General features: G+C 35.4%; 1 protein-coding gene and 1 long non-coding RNA gene across 3 annotated transcripts in view; one reads left to right on the top strand and one right to left on the bottom strand.

The window, feature by feature from the left end:
* Positions 1–17,889, bottom strand: part of LOC149708816 (uncharacterized) — a 37,313-nt gene extending 19,424 nt beyond the window's left edge. Inside the window, exon 1 of one of the 2 annotated variants that reach the window (XM_089864322.1) lies at positions 17,296–17,889. The gene's annotated coding sequence lies outside the window, so the exon portion shown is untranslated. Of the gene's footprint in view, positions 1–7,457; positions 8,321–17,295 lie in introns of those variants that run through there. The other variant, XM_089864324.1, reaches the window with a different exon arrangement.
* A 309-nt stretch (positions 17,890–18,198) lies between these two features.
* Positions 18,199–19,435, top strand: LOC149708815 (uncharacterized). The gene is made up of 3 exons (XR_016381223.1): positions 18,199–18,401; positions 18,494–19,231; positions 19,300–19,435. It is a non-coding gene; the product is annotated as an uncharacterized LOC149708815 (long non-coding RNA).

The following is a 19,435-nucleotide window of genomic DNA, read 5'->3' as shown; positions in this document are numbered from 1 at the left end:
TTTCTTACTTCCAAGTCCAACTTGATCAATTCCTCCTCCTTTTTGGATATGATGGCTAGGCTTTCTTCTAAGTCAGTTTTTTCCAGGCTTTTATCTTTTAATTGTGCCTCGATGTTGGTAACAGTTTTTGTGACCGCACTTCTTATAGATTTACGTGCTAATTTGGCCTTTTGAAGGGCCAAATCCCGATCCACTGTAGCCATTTTCTTTGTTGTCTCGATCTATTCTATTTAATTTCTATTATTTATACTTTTGGGCTTTTCCTGCCCCACGTTGGGCGCCATTTTTGTTAAATATATCTTTTCTTTTTATATTTAATTCACTTTTAATAAATTCAAGACTATTTTTAAAGTTTACCGAACTCTTTTTAATAAACTTTTAACTTTATTACATTTTGTTTATTACCTTTTGCTCTCATTTTAGAGCCTAACCTTTTAACATTTTATTTTATTTCATTTTCCCTCTTTAATTTTGGGGACCGATTTGAACGTCTGCCTATCCTTTCAAGGCTAAATTTTCGTCTGAATTCTTTTTCTGAATTCGGTGCGCTCTTCGCGCCCTTTTCTTTTGCCCCCTATTTTGGGGGTTATTTTCTAGGTAAAAAGGGGACCCCTTTTTCTTTTCAAAGATGGGCCTATCTTCCCCCTTTTTCCTCATATTGGTATCTTTCAAACCAGATCTACATGAATGCAAGTTTTCTTTACATGAATTTTAGAATTTATATGAAAATATATACAAACAATTTTACAAACATTAACAATTATTTCAAAGTTTTTTACAAGGTATGCAACATTGAAAATTTAATCTTAATATTTTGGCTGGGTTATCCTTCTACGAGATTGTGTTGACAAATTTATTACATACAAACGTTTGCCCAAACGTGTAGTTTGGTAAAATATCGTCAAGTTAGAAAATATTTTGGTATAGATGCAAAACGATGTGATATTTTGATTTCGTTACTTGAAATCCGTGTAATTTGGAAGCTAGTATATTTTCTCAAAGGTTGAATGTAAAAACGTTGAGTTACACTTATTTTGGTTTAACTACTACTGTAAAAAAGTGGGAAATCGAAGAAATATTCCGTCTCTTCAAATTTTTCACTCAAACCTTATTCATCGGCGGTTTTTGATCACGAAGCAGTTTTATCAATAGTTATTGAATATCTTGACGCATAGTCCATTTTACGTTAAAAATTTAAATTCTTTTTCACTTGTTGTGCGGGTGTTTGGTTGCATTTTTAAAATAAATTCAGACAAGAGACGTTATGACACCGGTCAATAATGACCGTTATCAAAAACTAACTCCAAAATCTAAAATAAATACGGCAAAATAAAAAGCGTGTTCAACTATGCGCATACTTAAGTAATCCCAACATAGGCCGTGCCTCAAAAAAGGGGACAAAATTTAAATGTTTCCAATCTCGACTAACACGCCAAACATCACCATGGTGGCATTCTTCATCCAACCACGAAAAAACCAATAAAATCACTTTATGGAAAAACGCGCAATAACGTTTCACCTCAACAATGCATAGGCTCTGAAGAGATTCAACTGTTTCCTTTCCCCAAGTTTGTTTAGTTTTTCAAACCAATGCTACGGAACTGACGGAGGAGAGATAGACGTTGGTAGAATTCAACAATCCCAGACTGTTACATAAACTATGAAGATAAGTCGTCATTGACGCCCCTAGTCTACAACGTTAGTTAAACGCTTCAATGGTGATGGTTTCGTAGATAGATAAAAGAGGGCGCTAACGTAGTTCGCGGGGGTACAAATTTGCATATGTTGATTATTTGGAAGCCGTATTGAAAAATCAATTTGCTGATAACCGATACTCCGACCCAAAACCACACAGCCTCTGATACGAAATACCAACATACAGCCTGCTTTGAAAAGATTCATTTTGCATTTCTAGCGCGATATCCTTCCCTGGGGCTTTCGTGTTTCTGGCTATTTGCTACTCGCCATCGAATAATAAAAGTCTTAATATACCTGGCCGACAAGCAGTGTGCTACCGCCTGATAAGACTCTCTGTCTATTATAGTAGGAAGATACATTTTTTTGTGAAGAACACAAAGAGAGGGTCCGATATACATTTGTTGTCGCCAGTGGATTTAGAAGACGGTCTTTTAGGGTTGAGTTATATTGGAGTTGATAGCTACCTCGAAAATAAAGTGTCGGAAATTTTTATTTGCTCCATTTTTAAGGTAATCTTAGCGATAGAATTTATGGGGTTGAATTTAGCGATACATTTTGGGCCTTAAGCTTCTGAAAGTTTCGAAAAGCACGCATTTTATAAGGAGTTAAACAGTTTTAAAGAAAATGCGGTATCATTTTAGTTAAAGAAGCTTGGTGATAAATTAGATCGTTAAGAAGCAAATTTAAGTAATATGCTAAGATTTAGAAATGAAGTCTGCAGTCCTGCCAAGGACTGTCCCCAGAAATGGTATTTGTGTAATATTTTATAGTAGTTCTAAGGCAAAGCTTGGCAAATTCTTACATGTTAATGTTTTCGTTAGGATCTCATTTCTTTTTTTTCTGGTATTGTTTCTTACGACAGCGCCATCTTGTTTTCAAAGTTAGAATTAAAACTAGCGATACATCCTCGAATTGAGGATGGTACGGAAAATCTAGTCCTTCTGTTTCGTCGTTGGAAAGATCTGCTAAGCTGTCTATTTTGAAAAAGATGGAAGATTGCAGATTTGACGAATAAACAGACACAAACGATAATTTCGAAACGAAAATCTAGATTTCTGTTAAGTTAAGGAGATGATAATGATGAACCCAAGAATAAAATATCGAGCCAAATAATAACGCCATAATATAAATCTAGCTTTGTATAGTGTTAGACATATGCGTTGATAGCATTACAATTTGAATCATGGAATGCCTTCATTCAACATGAAAATCCTAAAACCCTTCCACGACTTGTTAAATTTCATATTACAATTAATTCGTTGTAAACAAAATCTAAAAATAATGCATTAAATAATTATTTGTAAAATTTACTTAGTTATTTGTGTTTTCAAATTTATGGGAGTAAATTTTCTTGTTTCAAGTACTAGAACTAAATACCATCATTTGTACATAATGATTCCTGTTGGTATTCTTTAAGTTTTGGCTAAGACGCTTTTTCAAATACTTCGATAGCATGAAAAATGTAATCGTCATAAGGGATTGTCCACTTGAGCTTTTGTAATGAAACTGAATTGTTTCCATGGCGAATGGTAAGGTAATTCATGACTTTTTTGAAAGAAAATCTAATATATTTATGATGAAAATTTCCTTCATCATCTAAAACATATTTTTGCGTTGTATCAAACCAAATGCAGTTGGTTGCATAAAAATTTTAAAGTTTATAAGAAAATTTACTGGACTTCAGCAGATAAACCTCCCACGAGAGCATCAGAAAATAAAGGCTAAATATATTGTTGACAAAGATGTAGGTGGTTTTCCGCATCTTACGATGTATAGCGAAAGATATGTGACTGACTCACTGAGAAAGAGTTATATGGAAACTGAAAGGAGTTTTTTCCACAGCTTCTCGTTCTCGCAAAATCTTGATGGGTAAAAACGATATAAAAAGGAAAGTATCATCAAAGCTCCGGCCTTCCACCCATAACACCCTTGAAACCCTAAAGAAAGAAGAGTAAAAGTATGAAATATGTGTTTTCGCCATGGCCGGCTGTCAGACGCTACTTTCTCTCCTCGGAATGCTTGGTGCTACCCTGAAGAACTTTTTCATAGCCTCCCGACATAATTTTTCCGCCCTCGTTCACGCATCCCCTACTAGCCTTCTCAGCCTCCTAGCCGCCTAGTGGTGTCGGAGGATCCCCGCCGGCTCGTGGCGGCCGGTTGTACGCGATGGGAGACAGGTCCCATAACTCAAAACAGAGCTAAGAGGATCGGACCGTCGCGGGGGTGGCGAAAACGCGGTAAAATATCCCCCGCATATGTCAGCGTCATAGGGCCCTTCTTACGCTAATGGCCCCTGTGGCTGGCCCTGCGGCTATGAATTATGGGGGCGGAAAGTCTCGATTTTGTAAACCCCTTGATTTTTTGGAGTAGGGATGGTACAGATTTGTTTCTCAAACGCCCTATCACACTTTATTCTTGTCATTTCAGATGTTTACTTTTTTATGCAGCCTGTTTTGAAAGCACTTGTGGTTCGCTGAACTGGAATACGGTTTAAGTTCTAATATATTTCGAATGCAAGTGAGGGCTTTATGACAGATGTTTACACCTCAAATGTATTCAATAATTAATTAGTTGTTATTATATTTGGCTCGATTTTCATGTAAAAAGATTCGGTAACGATCGAACGGGTGTAAATCAAATTCCTTGAAATAAATATGTTTTCTCAAGAGTAGAACAATTTTTGATCAATAACCGTTATAATAATAGTGTTTCAATAATATGGATTGTAGGCGGGATTTAGCGTGGATGGGTATTTTCCAAGAACCTTGAAACAGACTGCAATTCTGCCACCATGGCGTCAATGCCACCGAGCTTCTATTGCTTAGTATATAAAAAACAATTCAGAAGAAATATTTTCTGAAACGTAACAAATAAGAACAGATAACATATTTTCTAAACCGTTAGAACAGTTTTTATAGTCGTAAAGTTGGCCCAAACGAATTACAACTGATACATTTTTCAATTTTTGCTGTACAGAAAAATTCTTCCAACAATTTACTGCATATCTATAATATCATAAATACATATAATTTTTGATCTTTTTCTTGTACGCATTGTTTTCAATAAAATAAACAAGAGTTGTCCACCCCTCTCTCTCAGTTGTAACTTTAGTTCCACGTTACTAGTAAAAGGTTATGTTTGTAATTCATGAAATTCACTTCGATGTTAGTTTTTCCTCACTGATTTTCTTTAATAATTTTAAGAATACATCATTTACCTTATTATTATGATAGTCTTATCTTGTTTTTGTTGAGTTATACTTTTTCCTGTTAATCTTTAAATTATTTTTGGGTGTGACTTGTGTTTTTAACTAGAGCTCGGCATTTTCGATCAATTATCGACAAATTGGTGGATAACCGATTATTTATAAACAAATTTGTGGATTATAATACGATTTAACATGTAAGTTCTGTGGATAATTTTCGGGTATGGATAAAGATAAAATAAAGTGGATAATTGATCGAAAATGCCGAGCTCTATTTTTAACCCAATGGATTTTTTTAAAGCTAGGGCTTTTAACTTGAGGTGGGGCTAGTTCATACCGAAATGCAAGACTACTTCCCTTTGCAGGTCAATTCGCAAAGGTTTAACAATATTTGAACAAGGGAAAAACCTATAGTAAAACTATCTATTCCTTAGTATACGGGAAAGGCTTAAGTATTTTTCAACTCCCACAATGAATGTAATGCTAACAAACAAGTCTTCCTGAGAATGAAGAGAATCTTTAAATGTTATTAATTAAGCATGTCTTTATTTTACTGAAGAAAACCCCAAAAGGCTCTTCGAGACTAGTGGATATTAACACGTTAGAGTTCATTTTAAAGAACCTTCGTCTTCAAGAAACTCTGGCGATCGATATTTCGAAGAGAGTGCTAGTGAACAAAGAGGAGTTCTGATGGTGGTGTAGAGTAAATGCCTTAGGGTTGCTAGCTGCGGACTTAAAAAATAGGGTCGCGAGCAGTCTTGTGACGTTATCTTTTCCAACGATAACGGACCACTCTCATTTATGACGAGTGCATCAGAGACTTGCCCTTGTGGAAAGAGCGGCATGGGATTGTTCGTAGATTTACAGCTTTTCATTCCGTCGATAAAACAGTGAAGCTGATTACTGAGCTAAGGGTTATATCTCAAAATAATTGAAATTTTATTATTCTAATGGAAAGGTAATAACTTCAATAGACACTTTCGTTCAGAAATTAGCGTGAATATGTCCGGGAAAACACGCTTGGCCAATTGAGACTGAAAACTATCCCCGAATTTTAGGAAAATGAAAAAGTCTGGAATTCACGAAAGCGTGCTTTTGCATTGAGGACATTCTGTACGTTTCTTTTTTTTTTAGTAAAGCCCAGTACATATTCTAAGGTACTACATAAAGAGTGGCCTTAGCTCAAACAATTGCCTACAAGGAAACTGTCTTCAATGACAATAGTGACTCGTACTTAAATGTATCAGATTACTTTATACTTTTTCGCAGTAATTTTGCAAAGGCTTAAGTGTTGTTGTTCAATGAAGAATATCGCGATCAAAGTTTGATGAAGAATATCGCGATCAAAGTTTGGAACTGATACAATTTCGGAACAATCTGAACTATAGATGAGGAGCTTTTACTTTGATTTATAAGGGTAAATACGAATTGCCTTGGAAATAGTAACTTCTATTCAAATACTTTTATAAATGCCACAGTATCATTATATGATGAGAATTGGTTAGTAGATTTCTGTCTCATAATATATTTTTATTTCACTCTTTCATTGCTCCGAATGATAAACAGTTTGGCACAGCTTATTAATTGCTCGGATATTTGAATTTTAGCAGGTTTTTGAAATCCCAGTTTTATTCACACACTGTACTCAACTCTGTCCTCTTTCAGTTCAATCTTTTAATCTAATTACAGAGCGACTGGTTCCTTTTCTTCAGCAGCGTATCGCGAGTAAAAAAGAATCTTGGGTCGTCCTCTTTCAGTCTCACTTTTCTTGGAACCTCGCACTGTGTTCAATTCTGTGAGCGTTGCTTGCAGGATTGGACGGCTCTATTATTTGGGTCTTCTAGAGGGGAGAGGTCTGGCGACGTTAGAGGCGCCATTCATCCGCGATGGTCGGGGAAAGACTCGTTCTATTTTACGAGTGTGTCTTACAGATTAGTGACCGCTAAGTGCGGCCTTTGAGAACAGGGCGAAAGATTGGTTCAGGCAGGAAGAAGAAAGACGGATCGCTCTTCTCAGCCATTTCTGTCTCCCTCCTTTTTCTTCTCAAAACATCACCAGGTCTTCTAAGAAGAGTTAACTAAAAAGTAGAGATGTATCCCTGGAGGTCTGATCACTTTAAATTTTTTCTTTACCAAAATAGGTTGTGCAATTTGTTAGTACTCATATATTGGTTTATTAGTTGTTGATGAAAATTTCGTTATTCAAAATCTTTTGCCGTAGTAGTTAACCCTTGGCCAGATATTGGCATAGCATTAACTATATTCAAGATAAATATTGTTATACAAAGAGTAGTTTAAGAGACAAGTGTTACAAATCCAGATAAAGTTTTATTTTCAATGAGGCTAGAAGGATTAACTCTACTTCATTTTCCTCGGATATAAAAACGTTAGTACTTTCTCTCATATTTGAATTACGAACAATATTTAAAGGAATGAATATTAATTTTGAAGCAAAAACGTAGTTTGGTTAAAAATCTACTATTAATAGAAGAAGGAAAAAGAAATATCCAATGTGAACTAGACTTGATCTAGGAGATGGAGAGGAAAAAACTCACCGTCCGCAAAAGCTAGCCACCCCATATTCCATTATTATATGGTAGGCAGTTTCGGAAAGGCCAACACACATACGTCTACAACATACACACGCTGCTGCTTCGTTTCGATGCAATGTATTATGGCCAGGCTGGATTAAGAATGGCAGGGCTATATACTCTCTAGGATGGAAATAGCGGTAACGTCATCTTCGAAAAGGACCGAGAGTGGGTGGCGGATAGATGCCGAAGAAGGAGGATATAGAACAATCCCGCATCGGTACAGTATGGACATCATCAATATGAGGGTTGGAAACAGACTAGGGCTGTCGCCGGGAGACAGGTCAGCGATAGTCCACCCCGGCGTGCGCCTAAGAGCCTATTCCACTTTATTTTCTACCCTCCACATCGAACTGGAAAAGCTGATTTTTAAAGAGAATATCCGCTGTCGGGGACCCTTTATCAATCATAAAAGCAGTCTCAGCCAGAATTATTTTTCGTACAGAAGTTCTTGATACGAGATTTCTTTTAAATTATCGGTCTGAGTGCATGGCTGATTTTGTGGAAGACGTAAGGATTTTATATTTAGCGCAAATATACATTTACGGAAAAACATATTTGAAAGAAGAATTTTAAGATGAAGCGATAGACACAATTCAATTTTATGTGAAATGAATTGGAGGAATATTTCCTTCTGATTAAATGGCTTCAACTCGTCACGGTTAATATCTATTGTTTTTGCGTGCTTAAAAAGAGAAGAAAACAATTATAGAAATTTGTACGCAAAATTGCACCTATCGACACTGTTTTAATTTAATATTTAATCTAACTTGCATAAATTTCTTCCTATGTCTTATAAAAATGTGAAAATTAGGTGCTCCACCCAAAATTTCGGTTTTTTTTTTCTTTTGAGAAAGTCTTACGATGCTCCTATTGAGCACGGGTCATACGTACTGTACCTTTCTCAGTGTTTGTATTTTCATCTATAAAACTATAATTTATAAGAAATTATATAACCCAAAATCATTTTCTAGCTTTCAGCAATTTTCAAATTAGGAAAGTACAAATGTCGATTCATTTCCATATTGTTACTCACAGTCTCCAACTAGAGCAGTTTTTGGAATAAAAAAATAATGCTTCTGCCATATCCATTTCACAATTACTTTTCCCGACCCTCTTATATCAAGTAGATCTAGAAAGCGAAAAAATGAAATCGACGGACCTTTCTGTCCAAAACCTTAAGCTTTAAAACAGTCGTTTTATAGGGTAGCCCCGATTACAAACCTCCTCCCCAGCCAGCGTAAAAAAGCGCGATTCACCATGGAAAGAGAGAAATAAGGGTGAATATGCAAATGGTTTAGAGGGAAAATATTTCCAGCGTGTTAAATTGGAAGTCCATGCAAATTAGAAGCGTTTTAGCACTGTCACCCACCAACGTTGTTAGAGTTCCCTCCAAAATCAGTCAACTTCTGCTGGGCTAGGACAACTTTCATTTTACGTCAAAGTGAAAGATCACTGATGATGAGTAGTAATTTATAGGAGGAAAATGTATTATGTAGCCTATGCATAAATCGTTCATTCCGATGGAAGTAATTCACAGTTGAAACTTTATTTTAAGCATCATGGATAATGCTACATAATTGCAAATTGATTCTAAAAATTATCCCGGATACGATGAGTCTACAGTATAGAACCGAATAGACAGGTTATATATAATTTTGTATGATCGACTTATCCAGCTCAACGCAGATAAAAACGTCAACAAACGTGTTAGGGTTTTAATAGTAAAGTTGCCATATCCAAAAATTCTAAGTGGGTTTGTAATTATTTTTTAGCGCAAATTTTAATTTTATGCAAATTTCTGTAATGGTAAGCAGCCTGTAACCCAGCCTACGCCGCCTAAATAGTAGGAGAACACCCAACCTTTTATTTAGTTCGCGGTAAAAATCCTAAAAACATGGTTGTCAATTTCCGAAAGGGCGAACCAATAAAAATGCCCCTTTACGTTTAATTTTTGTATAACCAATTCAGAGAAATTGAGTATAATTTAACTAAAGCTGCAATTTTACTAGTATTTCATAATAAAAGCATGAAATTCCATATCGTTCATGTAAAATATAAATTTTGTATCTGCTATTCGAGGAAAGATTCAACTTATGAAAGTTGAAACCATAAATCCCGAATAAATGTTTCATTTAAAAAAGAACTTATCACCTTAATCTAAACTGCTTTCACTCTGGGGAATATTTCCTTATTTTAATGGAAATTATGACTCCAAATCGTCCAGCTTTGATAGGTAATAAGATATAACTTGCCATGAGTTGAATGAACTAACAACCTGCAAATTTCGTTTCTTTATTTTTTACATTAAAACATTGGCCAGCAAATTATCGAACTGAATTTTTTATCCGCAGCAATGGGTGTAACCTAGGGAGACATAGGAATCAGGCCGAATATCTACGTTATCTGATGAAATAGATCCAACATAAGGAAAGTCAGGATAGTAAAATAAAGGAAAGTTGATGCTAAACCTCTTACTACTCTTTCAAGATACGATGGGTACTGACGCGTCGCTTCGGTCATCGTTGCTTTAAATTCGCTCGACATGGTTATAACGATGGGCTTCGACGCAGATGCTCAAGAGGCGCCCCATAAATCACAGCCTCGCAAAAGCTACTTCCTTTCGCTCCCCTATGGACCGTTTTCCGAAAATAAAAAGATGCTAGGAACTCCTAAAGTCGTTCCGTGAAATTCTCTCTGGTCGTCGTTCCTTTCATTCTTCCTTATCTTTGGTAAAAGGGAAAACCGTTATCTGTACCCCTTCTTCTTCCACTCTCTTTACTCCTTTAGCAATCTTCCAACTCCCATGAAAACGATCAAAGTGACTTTGCTCAAAACAATCATCATTGCCATTTTTTATTGCCTTTTCATCCTCCTCGTACAGGCTACTGGCTTTCCCTTCTACCAGTTCTTTGTTTTCAGTCCTTTATAGTTCCTTTTTTTTCGAAGGGTATGAGCATCGCATCGATTGAACCCTTATTTTACTCTTTACTTATTTTTTCTTTTTGTTCAGGGAGTAACAGATAAAGGACATAATACAGGCTTGGATTGTGTTCCAAGAAAATGATTAACAGATTAAACTGAGTATAGTTTTAATTGAATAAATTTTGGTCTAGTCAGCGTGTTATTTAATGCATTTCTGTTTCGATCTCTACTTTCGATACCAGATTTTATAATTATATTATTCGTGTCACTAACTTCCAAAATCCTCCCATTGGACATTCTTGACCCTAGTCGCTCGCGAGTCAAAAAAGGTGCTATGCGTACGAAGAAATGTCCTACCAAACCCTATCCTTCCCAAGGTTATTTTAGATCAGGTAAAAGTCATAATGAGACGTTTTAAATATGTAGTGATAAGAGCTTTGACATATGAGTCACTGAATCTGAGGAGTGTCACATAAGTTTAAGTGGGGAAAAATTTAGAGTGAGCCGGCGAAACAAGTGCTATTTAAGCTGGAGACATAAATTATTTATAAAAAATTGTCTTAGTGTACAAATACTAGGGAATAATACAGAATGACTCAAGTCCCAGATATTGAAATTTACCATTTTAGTGGCATGAATATAAAGATCAATTATTTGGAAATATTTATCATCTTCTTTTTTTCTCTTCAAAATATTTTATCATGAAATTCAGCAATAATTTCGAAAGAGTACCCGAGAGGAGAGCATATTCATTTATCTTAGACTTATTAATATTAATAAGTGTTAGCATAAAAAATATTAATTATTAGACTCTGTAGGTTACTCTCGTTCCGTGACTCGCTTATATACGGCCACGGTTTTCACCTTTTGTGTCGACAATTCAAAATGACTTATAAATAGATTAGTAATATTTAGATAAGAGATTTGTCGGCTTAACTAATTTGTCAGCATCTTGAACACTGCGACGCCGGTTAGATGTTGACTTACTGTTTAGCGAGGAACACACAAATAAACATGGAGAAAGGGCGTGCTGTGCATGTATTTCAATGTTGAGCTAATTTCCACAATCTCAAGCCGTATTTAAAACGAATGTTAGCTGAAACTAAACGCTTTCATCCCTTAAATTAACCCTAATCATCAAATGTTTCTTAAAGAATTACAATAGACATGATGGCGGTAAATGTAAACGATGTCGCGCGTTTTTTACCTCTCCGTGTGACGTAGTCCAGGAGAGGTTCTGTAACGGCCGTGTCTGTGTGTGTGTCTGTCTGTGTGTGTGTCTGTCTGTGTGTCTGTCTGTCTGTCCGTTGTTACACCCACGTGACCGCGTTCGCAGTTTGCGTATCGGAGCAAACGTGTTCGCCATTTCCGAACTGCTTTCACAGTCACGGAAATGGCTCCTCTACTTGAGTTCTCACACCACCATCTTCTGGTCTTTGTCCATCCCACACGGACACCAGTCTGTTCTTACTGGCTTCTAATCACCACCATCTTCTGCTCTTTGTCAATCCCACATTGACACCAGTCTGCACTTACACTGGCTTCTAACACCACCATCCACTGGTCTTCCGTCTATTCCACATAGACACCAATCTGTATCATTGGCTTCTACTCCATTATCATCGTTTGGTTTTAGGATATACGCGGCGATCAGCTAGGGTTACGAGAAACGTCTAGCCTCCCTAAGGTGGGATCGCCACCAAAGGTTTTCGCAATTGCGCTTTTTCCTTACTATTATAATGGAAACGAATCGTATATATACCCCAAATTTGAAAAAAGCGGGCAAGAGGGGTACCCTTAACTTTAAACGTCAATATTAGCAAAGTTTGAGAAGATAATAGGTATAACTTTATTTTAAACGATTTAACTATTATTAATGTTAATTATTGAAGATTAAAATAATTAAAAATAATTATATTTATTTAAATATTAAAGATAAACCTCTGGTGCAAAGAGAGAGATTATCATTGCCTCCTATATCTACCAAGGCCCGTGCATGCGATATATTTCCTTCATTGCCTCTTATATCTATCAAGGCCCGTGCATTGTGATATATTTCATTCATTGCCTCCTATATCTATCAAGGCCCGTGCATTGCGATATATTTTTCAAAACAACAACAAAAATGGGAAACCCCAACTCAGAAACATAATAACGTTTTCATTGGATACTTTAAGTTTATATAATCTTCTTGACACGGAGAGGTAATATTTTGGTTTTCCCAACTTGTGTTATATAGTAATGCCAGGGAGGACGACATGCTTTTACGCAAATCGTTCTGAAAATAATGCCAAATTTCATGGTAAAATATATTGGGCAAATGAAATTTTGGTGGGAAAAACGTAGACAAGAACTTTTTTCAAATAATTGATATTTCAAAATTATGTGTCTAAGCTGTAAAATTTCAACGTCTGGGACTTACTTATGTCATATTTTCTTCCCTTGTCTTTTACTATTCCTAGTCTTTGTCCACAAGGATAATTTTTATTAATATCTGTTCCTTCAGTCATAATTTTACTTAACTTTGTTGAGAAAGTATTGCATTTTTAAAACGTTCACTTACCAGAAGGAAGATTTATTTCGTTTACAAAATAAATCTGCTCCTATTCCAAAAATAACGCTATAACATACGTTAAACAATAAACACGCGCTTTTTCGAAAATATTGCAAAATGCATTTGCTTCCTTTAAATTTATTTTAGTAAAAATAGTTTACATTATCTGTCTGTATCATTTAAGGAGATCTCGAAATAGCTGTAACGATTAAGATACATAAGTACTAAAGATTACGACCACCTTGTTAGCACTGTATATTTAAGTGAGCGTTTTTATATCTCCCCTGTTTTGAGTAAATTAGATCACATACCGACAGTATCCTGGATTAACTAGCACTTCTGTTACCTATCATTAGGAGATAAAGAAACCAGAAACGTGACCTATCTAAAATGATATCATCTAATACAAAGCTGACTATTAGAAGATGCGAAGAGTGAAATACAAACTTGATTTTGAAATTTTATTTATCGAGAGGTTCATCGGATCCTCTCGTGGAATAATGAATTCTTTAGTAATTATTGTTAGTGAATAGTTAAGTCTTTAAGTTTTTCGTTAATTATTTAATTTGAATCATATGCAAGTTGTTAAATGCTCCACTTTTACGACCAAAATAAGATTAGTATATCATTTTGTACTTATTAATACACTTATGTCTGATCCATATAAATTTTACCTGGTCTATTTCACCTGTTAGGCTAGATTATTTTATGCGCCTACTTAGCTTACTAGAGTGAAATTTTTGACATGGTTGTTTAACTGTCTCCGAGATTATTGTTTCATATCAGAACCTACTAATAATTTTTAGCGGTATTCGCAATTAAATATGAATTTCATCTTACGCCTAACTACTAGAAACACGTTGGTGTTTCAATTTTGACATTTTGCTCGCTTTGACGATTATGTGTAGAAACCGTATGGGTAATGACATAAGATGTTTAAGATATGTTTCATAACTATGACACTTTCTATTCTTCGTAATTCTAGAGATTTACTGAGAGGTAGTCCATCTTCATATTTAGCCTGTACTAAGCCTTTGACTGCGCCTCACCAGGTGTCACTTTACTAGAATCTATGACGTTTCACCTACGTCACTTTTTGACAAACGTATGGGACATATCTCATGAACTTATGGTAATGACACTAGATAAGGGTGTACAGTGGCGAGGAAAAGGTTTTTTAACGTGTAGTTTAGTAGAAAAGCTCGTTTCGACTTTTAAAACGGGCGCTAACATATTGGGCCTACATATTAAAATATTCTTTAAGCAACCTTTAACAAAACTGTTTCTTGCTGGGTTAAAGTAATGCCACTGTTTTATTATTGAGATATGTTCTGTATACTGCGCCCATGCTACTAACCAGGGATAGTATTTAGTAGAGCTTACAAATAAAACGAAGTTCTTTAATTGCGGCGTTGGTTTACTTCGTCTAAAATTATTTTGAATTACAATGTTTAAAGTAACACCAAAAAGGAACCATTTAATCTACTATCAAAAATCACGTATTCTTTTCGAATTTCCAATTCAAACTTTGCGAGAAACCTACGTCTTCAATCCAATTAATTCTCAAAGGTACTCTTACGGATTAGAAGTGATGCTAATTCCAAGAAATCATACGTTTCAAATACGTATTAAATTAAACGTTCGAGGTTAACGGATATGTAGTTTCGTGGCTGATATCAAATCAAAAACCTCGCGGCAAACTGAACGAGACCTTCTGTTTCGAACGGTCTGGGTGCTTTAGACAATTCCCTCAGGGCGAAAAATTAGGATAAGGTTCTGTGCCTAGAAATAAACCCTCCCAGTGGAGTCAATCTCTATGGCCCGCCGTGGTTGTTAAATTCGCCTCAAAGCAGATGTTTGAGTGGGCCACGAGGTTTGGCGGAGCGCTCTTTGCCTATTTTGCGGAGAGGGAAAGTATTGCGTCATTTCTCATCAGTTTTAACGTGGGAAACAATATTGCTTACAGTTATGGAAAGAAACATTTAATTTAAAAGGGGATGTTAAATGTTATATACTAATTAGAGTTGTGAAGGTAATTTATCATTCGTAAAATAACAAATAGAGTTGTAAATTAAGGATTTATAGCATTGGGAATTTTACTATGTTAATTTATCAGGTATATTGCCGATATTATTCCAAATAACGCTGTAATTACCGTTTTGTAGCATCACATGATTTTACTACGTTAATTTTGAGGTGTATTACCAATTATTTCAGTATATGATTTTTATTATATAACTCTTACTCGTCTTAAATTACATTATATTACCGGAAAAACTGTAACTTTTTAATTTATATCGCTAATTACAGTCTTTCTGTATCTAGAAATTAGAATAGTATCAAGATTTAGTCTTCTTAAGATTTATTAACACATAAGATTTTAATTATAAATCCTACGCATTATTTTTCACTTTGAATTTATACCAAACCTAAATCATGACAGAAAGCTACATAGAGGCAGTAAAAGAGTTGAATTGTAAAATAGGTAAGCCGATGACACTAATCATTCTGTTTTTAGAGAGTGGGTTAATTTTCTTACATCTTAGGTTATATTTTTAGCCCAAGCTATTCATTAATTCGTAAGTTGCAATTCTTTTTAATATACGAATAGTCTACTTGATCTGTTCTGAGTTGACGTTAGGTAAGAAAGGTCTCTAACCAAAGAATATGGTACAAAAATAACCATTCAAGAAGTAGAGCTATAGTGAGCCGAACCCCAGATTTTGGTGCCGCAAATATGAAATTGGGATTGTGTTAATGAACTCTATATTTTCAGTTTATTCCATTCTCGGGTACAATTAAGAAAGTGACCCCATTATAACAAACAGGTGAGAAGTTATTAAATTAAATTTTTATCTGGATAGTTTGCTTTAAGGTGTTTCTCAAAACTTTTATCGAATGGCGTACAATTAGAAGAGAGTTATAAACATCTCAGACCTATTTTTGTTTAATACTATGCAGGGTGTTTGTGATAGGTCTACCATAAATTAAAGGGTACGTTTTTTGGGTGAAACTTAGTTGAAAATGTCAAAAAGAAAATCATGGGGTCTATCCCATTTAGTTACGAAGATATGGACTTCAAAACATTGCCCGATTAAACAAGGAAATAGTCATACATGTGGAGCAAAACATATTAGTCAGCCAATCTTATTAAGAAGTATTAGACAATTTGAATAGGCTTCAATCTAAGAACGTTGTCGAACCTTTATCTAGCAGAAGTGTACTATTATATGGGTAGAAGTGATACCTTGAATTAGATTTACTTTACCAGCGAACGCACACTCCTGCTGACTTAAAAATACATTTCTGCTAGATGAAGTTTAATAACGTTCTTACATTGAAGGCTATTGGATTTTTCTAATACTCAAACAAAAAAAGGGAAGGCAGGTTGACTGTATCCTTGTTTTAGGTGCCAAGTCCTGGAAGCTCATACCTCGGCTCTGTATCTAAATGCTATAGACCACATCGTTGACATTTTATGCTCGTTTTAACCCAAAGAAAACACGCTGTAATTTATGGGAGATTTAACAGAAACAACCTGTATGAATAAACTCTTTATTATAAGTCATTTTTAAATTGAAACCAAATGTGTAGTTCATATTCTATACAGATATTAAGTATGAGACTTTGAAAACACATGAAGGGTTGATTTTGCATATTCTGTATTAAACTTGCTCGTAAAATATATTACCAAGTTTGCATATGAAACTGAGTAGAGCTTGGCATTTTCCATCCATTATCCACAAATTGGTGGATAACCGATTATTTATAAACAAAGTTGTGGATTATAATACGATTTAAAATGTAAGTTCTGTGGATAATTTTGGAGTATGGATAAAGATAAAATAACGTGGATAATGGATAGATAATTCCGAGCTCTAAAACTGAGGGTCATTGTGAAACAAACGGTGCAGTTGGAATTAATTACAAGAAACGTTCAAAGGAATCAAAATAGTCCAATAAAAAATTTCACGCTAATTTGCTTGAATTTAAGGTTATCAATGCGTTTTTTTTTCTGGCAATGGAAAAATTAACCTGACATTAACAGTGACATATTCCTTAGATTGAAGAAAAACGTAAATTAGTTTTTTGGGGAACATTTTACCTCGGAAATTCGGAAGAATTGTGTTGTGCGAATTGAAAACAAAATGTACTGACCAAACTTAACTAACAACCTCTGACACGATTAACACCATTTCAAACGAAAATATTACGAAGGAACACGTGCAAGCCGACAGTTCCGTGAATTAACATTTGCGTGAAAAAATCTAATTGCAATCAAGAATACCAACATGCAAAAACAGTATAGTCGTAAATGCTTACTTTTAAAGCAGCCAGAAATGTTTACTTCAGATCTCTAAACTGTATTTTTTCCGAATTACACTACTGTTTTTACATTATCTCGATAAGCAAACTGAATTAGGGTATGAGAATAGTTATAACGCTTTTAGTTGACTTTCGGGTGTGAATGACAGAAGCAGGAAGGCAGTGTATTACAATCGGCGCTAGTGAAAGCGCGAAGCGAGAACTTCCCCGCAAGGCTCGGTTTTCGGCTAAGGACTACAGACTGTTTCGGGGAAAAGTCGAGCGACGCCAGGCCCGGGCTAGAGAGCTTCTGTTAGCTAGCGCCAGAAGGCGCGCATGCTGCCTAAAGCGTGCAAGAAGGTCCAATCGCAGATGGACTTTCCTTCTCTTCTTCGCCTGCTTTTTCTGCTTCCCGCCCGCCCGCCTTTCGAGCCCCATTTTCCACCCTCGCTTTCGATCAGTTCCTCTTATATTTGCGCCCTCCAGGAAACTTCATCCCTACTTGAATGATAGAAAAAAGAGGAGCTGGAAATAATCGGAAGGGGAAACGGAATAGAAAAAAACGGAGAAGTGGATTTTCCTGGCTATGCCCAAACAATTCTTACTCCCCTTATCACTGGGAAGAAGCTTGTTCACATCATCGCGTCATTGTTTGCAATGTCGTGTTGGAATGTGAAAATTTTTCTTCGAAACTTATCTCTATTCTCAACGACAAAGCTTTCTGGTGCACAGCAAATATAACTTTATTTTAGCTTCACTTATATAGTTTTATTATATATATATATATATATATATATATATACAGTACCAAGAATAGAATACAAATATATATATATATATATATATTTGTATTCTATTCTTGGTACTGTGGAACAGTTTTTCTTTAGTTAGTTTACCACGAATGTACGTCAATCCATGCCCCTGAAGGCCCGTAAGATCTAGGTTCACAGTATAAAAAGTGATACTGATACTAACTGCCACAGTGAAGTATACTTTTACCTACAACATACCTCCACCTTGGAGGCCCTCCTCCAATAAAAAAGAACTGGAATTATTTAGTGTGTAATGTGCAGCATTAAATGTCTGCTGGAATGTACTTACTCCTGAGAGTCAGGAGGTGAGTGGTAAGTGCTACCGCCTAGCGCAATTATGGGAGAATATATTCCCTTTTTGTTTCTATGATAACTACCCTATATTTTTAATACAACGATGGCAGATGAAGCATTCGATCATCTGGAACGGTGAGGATGACGAGTTTATTTTGTTGCTGATGATAAGCACGTTAGAGGCAGAAAACTAAAAATTGCTCCTCCAAGAATCCACTACCGTAACAACTAGGAGAATAACACATGGAAATTTAGAAAAAATTTTATCATTATAATCTAAATTAATCATCTGAACAGTACTGACTCTAGAAACCGTCATTCAAAAGTTGAAAGATTGCAATAATTACCATTACAGTACCCTCGCATATGTTCAGATAACTGTTTCCGATTATTTAGTTGTGCGAGTTGTTGTAAGAAAATATTACGCATTGAAAGATATGTGGACAACTTTACATTTACAAACTCCGTTGATTACCAAGCTGATTTATAAACGAAGACTTAAAATTTACAGAAAGAAGTAGAGCTCGGCATTGTCTATCCATTATGCACGTTGCTTCATCCATACTCGAAAATTATCCACAGAACTTAAATGTTAAATCGTATTACATAAACAACTTTGTTTATAAATAATCGGTTATTCACCAATTTGTGGATAGTGGATAGAAGATGCCGAGCTGTACTAAGAAGAAACTCCATAAAATATAATTGTTTAATAAAGAAATAAAGACGTATTAAGAATTATTACGGTGTCCTGTTTTAGGGTTTTTGCTAAGTCGTCTTAAAGACAACTCACATCAAAACTGAATTCGAACTTTCTGCAAAATTCAAGATTTAATTCATAATTCAAAGTAAATTTTTCTTTTTAAGTCTACGTCCGTATCTAATATATGAATGGTATTATTTTATATTCTTCCAGGTTAAGTATATACGTGTTCGAAGCATGTGGGAACCTCTTACTTTATATGTTTGGACTGAAACTATCCCTACTTCAATCTTCTTTCTCGCTCACTTTCCCAGCGACGTGTCCCCGATTTTCAAACCCGCTGAAGCCC

The sequence above is a fragment of the Phalangium opilio genome, unplaced genomic scaffold, assembly GCF_054372755.1.
Source record: "Phalangium opilio isolate 3A_F unplaced genomic scaffold, DU_Popi_V2 ptg000013l_1, whole genome shotgun sequence".
Lineage (NCBI taxonomy): Eukaryota > Metazoa > Arthropoda > Arachnida > Opiliones > Phalangiidae > Phalangium > Phalangium opilio.
The sequence above is the reverse complement of the archived record's forward strand: the minus strand, read 5'-3'. Positions and strand labels throughout refer to the sequence as shown.